This window comes from Mytilus trossulus, unplaced genomic scaffold (genome assembly GCF_036588685.1).
Source record: "Mytilus trossulus isolate FHL-02 unplaced genomic scaffold, PNRI_Mtr1.1.1.hap1 h1tg000103l__unscaffolded, whole genome shotgun sequence".
Classification (NCBI taxonomy): domain Eukaryota; kingdom Metazoa; phylum Mollusca; class Bivalvia; order Mytilida; family Mytilidae; genus Mytilus; species Mytilus trossulus.
The window spans coordinates 3,604,192-3,615,694 of NW_026963296.1; the positions used below are offsets into that span (position 1 = coordinate 3,604,192).

Sequence of the window (11,503 nt, forward strand, 5' to 3'; positions counted from 1 at the left end):
GGAAACAAATTTCAATAGTAAATGATCCTATATAGTTTACTATACTGTACACTTACCTATAATAACAACTTGGCTGAACAAGGATCACATGGACTATAATAACAACTTGACTGGACAAGGATCACATTGACTGGACATGGATCTAATAAATATAAATAATAGAAGTTCAAACTAAAAACATGGCTAAAAAAGAAAAAGACAAACAACAGTACACAAAACACAAAATTAACAAGAATGTGTCCATAGTACACAGATGCCCCACTCACACTATCTTTTTCTGTGTTTAGTGGACCTAAAAATTGGGATAAAAACTATAATTTGGCATTTAAATTAGAAAGATCATATCACATGGAACATGTATACTAAGTTTCAAATTGATTGGACTTCAACTTCATTAAAAACTACCTTGACCAAAAACTTTAACCTAAACGGATGGACGGACGGACGGACGGAAGGACAGACGGACGCACAGTCCAGAAAACATAATGCCCCTCTACTATCGTAGGTGGGGCATAACAATTAAAGACTGAGCAACAGGAAACCCATCAGAAGTTGAGGGCTATCTCAGGTGCTCCACATGTGGCACTTGTATTGCTCAATAATAAGACAGAACAAAGTTTTCATTGGTTGAATACAATTTTGACCTCTTTCATTGAATGGTTGCTGTCTCATTGACATTAACATCCAATCTTCAATTCATACACCACAAGTGACTTCTTTGTAATGATTGCAATGTTTTGTTTAGTTTGGACTCCCTAAAGCAATTAATTACTCGTGGAAAGATTGGAAGAGTAGCTTAAATAATTTCAAATCATGTTTAGATATGGTGCGGACAAAAAAGAACAGAAATAAGTGCTGGTGTAATACTCCTTAGAATTATTTCCCCTTTAAGAATGTTAACATTTACGATTGAAATTTATTTCTGAATTTCATTTGATAAAATAAATAACCAAACGTTCCAAAACAATTTGACTATAATATTCACTTACCTTTACTAAATTATAAATCGAGTGGACTTTAATCAAATGTAAATGGACAGTAGATCTTTAAACTGAAAATATAAAATAGCTCAATTACAGTTTCAGATAAATATCGGTTGAACCCTTTCTGAACATGTATATATATATACTTTTTTAGCTTGTGACAAGTAACTTGTTGTGTAGATTGCGTAGTTAACTTTTTTTCCTACTTATAAAAAAAAACCAACTGTAAACAAGAAATAATTGTAACAGGATGCTGCTACGAAGTCACCCAAACAAAGCACTCAAAATAAGTCATTCCCACAGTCACCTGACATTGAGCATGTTGAGCAACGTCCAATACAAATTGGTCTGGTCTAGTAAAGTGACATATGCACAAGTGACGTCTAGGTATTACACCTGCATGTCATTCAAATCTTCTTGATATCATGTACAACAATATTCATGATTCAGGGGTGGGGATCTTGACAGTTTACAAGTTCTTAAACAGACAGGAGATAGGGATAAGAGTGACCCTAGGGGACTAGCCTTTTATTTCATCTGATTTGTTTTATTATCCAATACAAGAATATATATGGTTAAGGGTAGGGGATCACAACCGTTTACAAGTTTCAAAAAGAAGGGGGTTGGGTCACCCCTGTGGACTTCTTCTATATTTTATTTGATTTATTTTATTTTATTGTCCCATACAAAAATATATATGGTTTATGGGTGGGGATCTCAACAGTTAACGAGTTCTCAAACAACAAGGGGGTGTGAGTGACACCTGGGGACTCGCCTTCTATTTCATATGATTTGTTTTGTTGTCCAGTACAAGAATATATATGGTTAAGGGTAGGGGATCTTGACCATTTCCAAGTTCTCAAACAAGTGGGGTGGGGCTGACCCAAAGGGACTCCCACTTTATTTCATTTGATTTGTTTTGTTGCCCCATACAAAAATATATATGGTTTATGGGTGGGGATCTCAACAGTTTACGAGTTCTCAAACAACAAGGGGGTGTGAGTGACACCTGGGGACTCGCCTTCTATTTCATATGATTTGTTTTATTGTCCAGTACAAGAATATATATGGTTAAGGGTAGGGGATCTTGATCATTTCCAAGTTCTCAAACAAGTGAGGTGGGGCTGACCCAAAGGGACTCCCACTTTATTTCATTTGATTTGTTTTGTTGCCCCATACAAAAATATATATGGTTTAGGGGTGGGGATCTCGACCGTTTACGAGTTCTCAAACATGAGGGGTAGAGTTGACCTGACTCCCACTTTATTTCATTTGATTTGTTTTGTTGCCACATACAAAAATATATATGGTTTAAGGGTAGGGATCTTGACTGTTTACAAGTTTTCAAAAAGAAAGGGTTGGGGTGACTGACCCCTCTGGAGTTCCTCAATATTTCATTTGATTTATTTCATTGTCCCATACAAAAATATATATGGTTTATGGGTGGGGATCTCAACTGTTAACAAGTTCTCAAACAAAAAGGGGTTGGGAGTGACCCTAGGGGACTCGCCTTTTATTTCATTTGATTTGTTTTATTTTACCGTATAAGAATATATATGGTTTAGAGGTGGGGATCTTGACTGTTTTTAAGTTCTCAAACATGAGGGGTTGGGTGGGGTGACCCCATGGACTCAACCTAAATTAAATTTGATTTGTTTTATGGTCGTGCGATCATTACTAAAACCCATGTGTGTCTGTCACTTACTGTTTTCAAGTTAGTCATTTGAAAATTAAAAAAAAAAATCCCATAGGGTTCTATAGTAAATTCATCCCTTCTGTTGGCCCCTCAAAATTCACCTAAATAGACCACAAGAAGAAAAATAATTTAAGAACTGAGCAAAAACTTTGTTTAGGAGTCTTAATGGCAAAAAGTATAATTACAAATTTTGTTATAGTCTGATTTTCTAATTTTCTAATGCCAAATATGGAAAAGGTCGAGTTTGTTGTGGGCTGACATGATATGATATACCATGATACATTCGATACTCTCTGACTTCTACGTATTCATTTAACATTTGTAAAAATCGTAGTCAGCGTCGTAAAATGTCCATTCATTCATATCAATTTTCTCTTCAACCGGAGAAAGGTAGGAAACCTTAACAAGAGTGCACACGCTGATATGTCTCGCCTTCTTTACTAATCATTGATATTATGTTAATAGTCCTAAATATAAAGCTTTATTACAACTGTCACCTAAACTTAACATTAACCAAGAAAACTAAACATTGACCAATAAACCATGAAAATGCGGTGAAGGTCAGATGACACCTGCCAGTTGGATATTTACACCTTACAGTGCTTCCATACACTGAATATACTAGACCTATTGCTTATAGTATCTGAGATATGGACTTGACCATCAAAACTTAACCTTGTCCACTGATCCATGAAATGAGTTTGAGGTCAAGTGAAAACTGCCTGACGGGCATGAGGACCTTGCAAGGTACACACATACCAAATATAGTTATCCTATTACTTATAATAAGAGAGAATTTAACATTACAAAAAAATCTTTTTTCTAGTAGTCACTGAACCATGAAAATGAGGTCAAAGACATTGGACATGTGACTGACAGAAACTTTGTAACATGAGGCATCCATATACAAAGTATGAAGCATCCAGGCCTTCCACCTTCTAAAATATTAAGCTTTAAAGAAGTAAGATAACGCTGCCGCCGTATCACTATCCCTATGTCGAGCTTTCTGAAAGTTGCAGGCTCGACAAAAACTAGGAATATAGTACTCACTTTTGGAGGCACACATATACATGTATGGATCTGGGGCCGTATGCATAAAACATCTTAACTTAAGTATTCCTTAAACTTAGTTAAGTCACATTTTTAAATGGTATGCATAAACTTACTTAAGTTTTCACTTAACTAAGGAATACTTAAATCGGAACATTTCTCTAATTACCGTATGATATATATTAGCTCATCACATATACTCACCCGTGTAAAAGTTTGTGATGATTATTTAAATTTATTGATCAAGGCATGCTTTTATTTTAAAGAGCTGGGGTTTAATTGATAAAGGTATGTAAAACAATGAAATAAAACGTAACATAGTTATAAGTATAATGATGAACAATTGGCGCAAATAAGACAACGCTTTTTATGCTTGATGTTTTGACAGATGAGCATTGAAAAAAATTACTTCGGAATTCCAAAACTTTCCTCTACTTAGGTCGCATTTCTTTCTAACCAAAACGTTTTCTAAACGCTACATAAGTAGAAACAAATACATCGTTTAACATGTTTAATAAGTCTTTAATGTCCCTGTTTGAACTTTCAATAAAGCAAGCACATGTTGTTGGTAACAGACTTGTTTACAAACTAGAAACAAATACTTTGTTTTATCAAGTTGAAGATGGGGGAATGTAGCGGAGACGCATATTTTTTATAATTATCTCGACGTATTTGCCGGGAATTTCAAAACATATATTTTTCAAATAGACCCGAGGTTACTTACTCTGTGTCCTGTCAATTTCCCGTTTCACTTTTATGAAATTAATTTACCCGGACATTGCTTGTCCCTTTGTAATACTTTTTAATTAACTTATTCGCCATAATTTACTGTATTTTCATGATATTATTTAGAAATTCTGCTCGTGTGTAAATGGCTGCTATTTAGAGAGGTTCTGAATGTCGTATCTCGGAATTTTACATAGGCTAAGCTTGATTCGACTTTTAGGAATACGCCATTTTACATTTTAATAACAACTTAGTAAAGGTAAAATTAATTGGTTTGATTTCTAAACTTAAATCCTATTGGATATTATTATGTTACTAAATTTAGGTGCTCTGGCACTATATATACAAACGTTTTACCCATTCAAATTGCTTAATCATTTAGAGAGCCACAGTCTGTTAAAGAGACTAACAAGGTAGGTGCATTTAAATGTAAGGGAGATAATTTGTCCCATTTGACTTAATTTTTACCTTTTTGGCTTCGCCACACCTCGGAAATAAAACCTGTTAATTTAATATGTAGGACTTAACATAAAGATAGGAATAGGATTTTACTTTACATTTAAATAAGGGTTAAGATTATAATTTTGCAAATACAACTTAGGGGAATTTAGTTAAGGGTATAATTTATTGTGAATATTGTATGTGTTGTGTAGATATACATGTACTTGCACAAATATATATGTTTTAGTGTAAATTAAAATATGAAAACTTTATCGTCTTCACTGATTTAAGAAACAGAGACTCAGGTCCTAGAACCCGGAAGTAGTTTTTGTTATGTGGTCTTGGTATCTCTTGGTTTGATTTCGAGTCTGTATTACTTTATTGGTATATTGAATTTATTTCAAATATATGGGCATTACTTAGGCATCGTCGTTCAAAGAATCAGTCGACATTTGCGTACCTAACATAAAAATATAGTTCATATATTGAAACACAGATTGAAACCAACAAACGTGATTGCCTCCAGTTACAAATACAGCGTTTTTACTAACAACGACAAACTGCAGACGCAATTTTAGCGTTTGTATAGTTTGTCAAAAGTTATGGAAACTTTGCAAACATATGTTTGAATGAAACGATCAAAACATGTGCGCGCTTAGCGGTTTGCATCATTTGTGTTAGAAACGATCAAAACATGTGCACGCTTAGCGGTTTGCATCATTTGTGTTACGATCAAAACATGTGCACGCTTAGCGGTTTGCATCATTTGTGTTAGAAAGGATTTAATTATCTTTACAACAAAATGTTTTTAAACTCTAACAAAACATGATCACGGTTTCAGTGGCGTAGCACAAGACTGAGTGTAGCATTGTAAGCATGACTGTGATATAACAAATAATTTTACAAAACACTTTTTTCAATAAAATGTTCACTTATCGTTCAGCTTATTATGCGCTGCCATCTCCCTTTCCATCTTCCTTGCTTACATTTGCTTATGGTAAAAAAAAATATATTTTGATGTGAAATTCACATTGTGATTGCTTCCCTTTCACAACAAAAAAGGGGGAGGGTAGATTTTTTTTCCAGAAATCCATATATACAAACTAGGATAATTTTCAAAAGTCCTACAATCTTTACTAAAACAAATTATTACATGAAATATATTCTCCCTGTAAGTGGATTTTTTTTTTAAGGGTATGCCCTACGTCTTTAGAATAAAATTAAATTGAAAATTCAAATGACGCACCGACCACCTCATCCCCCACCCACCCCCATAAAAAAGAACCCCCACACACACATATATATAAAATGTGGTTTTGCATGCTCTCTCATCATTCCTTAATTAACAGTTACAATTGATACCGTGAGGTGTATTTTAACTATTTTTAAAAAAATGTGCAGAGTAAACATAAGAAAAATAGTACCATGAATTACATGTGTGTAAAAACTGAGTACTTTTTGGTATACATAACAACGAGATTGGGAAATAGTATATATATATAACTACCCACTGTTATCTCTTGATTATACGTGATTTGAAGAAAATAACGATGATCTTTAATACTTACTTATTATTTAGCAATAAATAAATGAATAATTAGTATTTAATTAGCTCTTCATCTTTTATATAAGCTTTGGATTTCAAATATTTTGGCCATGAGCATCACTGAAGAGACATGTTTTGTCGAAATGCGCATCTGGTGCAGAAAAATTGGTACCATTAATGTTATTATTACTGATATATATATTAATCAATTAAATTGTAGGTTACACATTAATGTTCTACAAAAAACGCAAACTTTCGACTGATTTTTAACTATTTTTGAAAATTTAAGGTAGCTCTATAGGTACCTTAGATTTAAGTGTTATCTTATGCGTTTCCTGAGTATAAGGAGTTTATGCATACCACTTAAGTTTTGTGGGCGTGACTAAAAACAACTAAGATATTACTTAGGAAATACTTAGTTTAGTAATTTTTTATGCATACCACTCAGATAAAAAAGGGTGGAGTTTCCTTAACTTCAGTGTTTACTAAGGAAAATCTTAACTTAGTAGCTTTATGCATACGGGCCCTGACGCATGTCTGGAGAATACCGATAAAAGCATAACGTAGAAACTGCTGTCTCGTGTGTGTATTGGTTTTACTTTCCGCATAGCGCAGAATCTGCGTAGTAGTATTTGTGATCGCCATTTTCAAAACGAAGTTGAATTATTTGATTTATCGATGAAAATTCAGTACATTTTAATTCAAGCTGTATGCTATCAAAATAGAAGAGCTCAAAGTTTCAAAAGCATTTTTCTATTATTTGTTTTCAAACACCATTACTACATTATCTAGACATGCTAGAAGTAGGACACACTTCCTAAAGTAAGATAGTCTGTCTCACTGCCTGTTAGAGGCTGATGCCTTAAGAAAGTTTATTGCTATATATAGCAAACTTTCAAAAAATGAAGTAAATGTAGTAAGATATGATGGGAGTTTTATAAATTTAATTTTAAATAAAAATTGGACCTTTCTATGAATAATGGTGGACCTTTAGGTATCTTTGGTCAAAGGTCCTGGACCTTCCATTGCTTAAAGTAAATTTGAACCCCTGATTAATATACAACTTGAACATTTTTATTCATAAACAACTCAATGATACAATATCGCATACATATTATTGAGAATAATACATGGCAAAATCTGTATCATATGTCCTATCATCCCGAGACACCAATATCAGCCCAAGGGCCTTTAGGCCCAAGGGTGATACGGCATGTGATACAGATTTTGCCATGTTTTATACGCTTAATCATATATTTCAACAGGAGAGTATTATATTATGAACTGTTTTCTGATCCATACCACTAGGTCCGAGAGTATTTCGTAGTGCATTTCTTTGAGAACATAAATGAAAATAAAAAAAAATCACACATGCACTTTCTCAAAGAAACTTTTACAGTGTGTTGTTCTACTTCATGTACTTTTGGGACAAATTATATCAAAATTATAGAAAACTTCATCGGCTCTAACTCAAAATATGGACAATTTTATGTTTAGGACGTCTTGAAATCTTTTGACAGCTTCCGAAGTGCTAATTTTTAACCTTTTTCAGCTGGACCAAATCACTACTTTCCTTTAAAATTCTGGACCCAAATTATTTTACAGTGTAATTTCACCCCCCTTCTTGTAATTTGAGGCATTAAACATGGAGAAATAAATTTGGAAGGGGTATAAAAATTAATGGCAAGTAACCCACTGTCAACACTAGGGACTATATTTGTGAACAACGAAAATCAAGGGACGACACTGGTGGTCTCAGACCGCTAGGTTACCTTCAGTTCTACTTTTGTCTTGTTTCAAAGGCCTTAAAAGAACTGATCAATTACTTATCCAAAGCACCTAGGCTATACCTTACAATTTGCGTGCTGTTGTTTTAGAAATATTTTGTTAATTATTGTATTTTTTGTAATTTATATAGTCATGATTGTTGCATTTAGTGTGCCAAAAATATGAAAAGTAGGGGTGTGATATTAAAGGTTGTGATAAAGGGTATCCGATAAAGGGTGCGCATCAAAGTTGCACGATATGGATTATTTATCAAATATTCAAAACTACTGTGTTTACTTCTAAACATATGATAAATTATTATACAACACACATGCCTCACTGTCAGTCAGTGGTACTACTTGAAGAAGTAAATATTTATATACTTACCGGTATATAAGTAAATTTGTAAGATACTTTAATATACAAGTGTATTTTATTTACTTGTATACCATAGGTAAATAATTTTTTGGCTAAGTTATGTCCCTTAGACATTCAGATTTTTTTACTTATACAAGTAAAAAAGTAATTCTATTTACTTTTCTTTAATTCTTAGGACTTCTTTGCTCTTATAGAATTTTTAATTGTCTGTCCTTTGCAGATGCCTTTACTAATCATTTAAGTAATTTCATGGACAATGCAAATCTCATTTGTCTGTTATCTTAACAGTTTCTGTATTGAACCAATGAGATGAAACATTGAAATTTAAACAAAAATTATAAGCTAACCTGAGAAAAATTGGTAAAGGCATGTTTTTACATCTCAAAACTTGAGAATTTTTGTGGGATTATGAAAAAAATACTTTCCCAAGTAAATTTTTGAGAAAATTAAAGTGTAACACCACTAATTAGGGCCCGGCCAGAAAGCACATACCAGAAAGTAGTACATATTTAACACAAAATAGTTCCTACGCATGAGTGTAACTTTCAAAATATATAGAATATTTAGGTATTTTTGGCATCAAATGAAAGCTGAAGGACTGGTGATCATTGTAGAACACTTTTGGACTTAAAATTTTGAATATTAAAAAAACTGCACCAAATTTTAAAAAGAGGGTACATTTAGTCTGTTTGTCAGATCTGAAGTACCTGTTTTAATACATCCGAAGTTACGGGAACCAGTTCTTATATGCAATTAAAGGTATGTTGATTTTTTCAGTACAAAACACAATAAAGTGTTGCTTTGACATGCAATGATTGCCACTTTATTTGAACTTAAAATGAAAGTGGTGTGCCTGCTTGAAATGGAGGAATTCAACATAGAAAGCAATGGGACCATGAATTAGTGGTGTACTTCCTTAAGGGGAGATTATTCAAACATTATAATTAACTTATATAAATATATATTATTTACTTCTACTTGTACAAGTAGTACCCCTGACAGACTGTGACTTTGAGATATAGAACAACAATAAGAGCACTGTTCCTTTGCTTTTCGTGTGTGATTTTTTTGGTGTGTATGTACTGACTTTGTGTCATAAATGGATACCACATACTTTATTTTTCCTTTATATTATTCATTGTTTTTCAATGGCAGCTTCAGCACATCCTGTATACATGTGCTTTTAGGTGCATGTTTTACAAATTTTTCGTCAGGTGGAACAATTAAAGACAGCCATCACAAACAAGTGATGCTGCAATGTGCAGTTAAATTCATAGAAGTGAATACTTTTCTTCTAAACATGGAACCATTGAACTTTATTCTTCACCTAAGTTGGCAATTTACTTTAAAACTGTAGTCAGGTAGTATTATCTTGAAGAACATATATTAAAATAATAAATACTTAAAAAAACTATTTGATCAATATTATAATATTATTTGTTGAATAAAAATAATTATAATACTAATAGAAACAATAACAATAATAATAATAACTATTATCATTTTTATCGAGCATATATCGGAGAATTCGGCAAAAACATAAAAATCAGGATAAAGTTGGTTTAAATTTTAATAAATCTAACATAACAATAACACAACTTAACGGAAACACAAATAGTATTGTTACATTTGTAATTAATCTCTTACTAACCCAGCCTAGCATTACGAAAATTAATGTCCAACACAACAATAACTATACAGTATTATATATACATGATATATGTCACTTGGTGTCAAGGTAATTGTAGCCAGTGCCATTGATACCCTGTACAATTTGTGAACTGTCTCTGTACAGACCATCACGTGAAAGACCCTATTGGGTAGTCAATGATGAGGGGGTTAGGACCTTTATCGGGAGTCCGGGATCGGGTGTTTTTAAGCTCGGGATTTCGGGATTGACCCTTTCGGGATCTGGGATATCTTTTTGTCTGATTTCGGGACGTCGGGATTTACTTTATTTAAATTCGGGACCACGGGATTTCGTGTTTTTAAGCCCGGGATTTTGGGATCAGGACCCCTACTATCCCCCCTCAATGATATACGAGTTAGAGAAGGATTTGGGGGGGGGGGGGGGTCCACCCTCTCCCCTTTTTGTGGAAAAAACTTGATTATTTAGGAGAATCACTGGAGCATGACTGGAAGCAGGCCCCCCTCTTAGACAGTCAGTGGATTCACCACTGCTTGTAAACTATGACTATTTAGTATTACATGTGTATATTTTACTGTTGTTTGGAACTAGGACCACTACTGCACCAGCTGGGACTAGCATTTCAACTTGCACGTCTTATTTTAATAAACTTCTTTGTGTATTCACAACATATTTGATACTTCTATGAGTATGTTTGACAAAAACCGTCTATTCTTACCATTTCTTTCACAATCGTTACAGGAAACATACTTTGACAGGCGGCGGGAAGATCTACATGCACAATACTATACAACTCGTTTCAGGACTTGTTTCCGGAAATTTTTCTGATAGGATTTTTTTTATCAAGTTTTGCTGTCTAGAGAACAAGTCAACACTAGGGAATTTCTACAACTAATAGGTTTAATTTCAACAGACGTCATAAGAATATAGTCTTGATTTTTTTTCTTTCTTCGATTGATCTTTTAAAGGGTTCAGGATCACTGTGTATCACTTCAGAGCCACCGGAAATTGGGTACTAACGAAGCGGAGAGAACGGAAAAAATAAATAATTAAGTACCCGAGAAAATTTCGAGGCCAATCGCCCTCCGTCCCACCATTGGCAAAATACTCAACTGATTTTCATTCTTTTTTCCTGGCAAATCTTTTGATTATGATAGTATGAATTCATATATACTGTAATTCGCTCTCAAAAAGACGATTTCTAAAGAATATCACGGTAAAATGAATCCAGCCTAGGGTACGGCAACTTGCTACTGTAACTGTTCACA

At 33.6% G+C, this 11,503-nt stretch overlaps 1 long non-coding RNA gene across 1 annotated transcript; it reads right to left on the reverse strand.

The window, feature by feature from the left end:
• Positions 1 to 55: 55 nt before the first annotated feature.
• LOC134699985 (uncharacterized) lies at positions 56 to 11,011 on the reverse strand. The gene is made up of 3 exons (XR_010103720.1): positions 10,954 to 11,011; positions 990 to 1,051; positions 56 to 142 (listed from the first exon to the last, which is right to left on the reverse strand). It is a non-coding gene; the product is annotated as an uncharacterized LOC134699985 (long non-coding RNA).
• Positions 11,012 to 11,503: the final 492 nt, after the last annotated feature.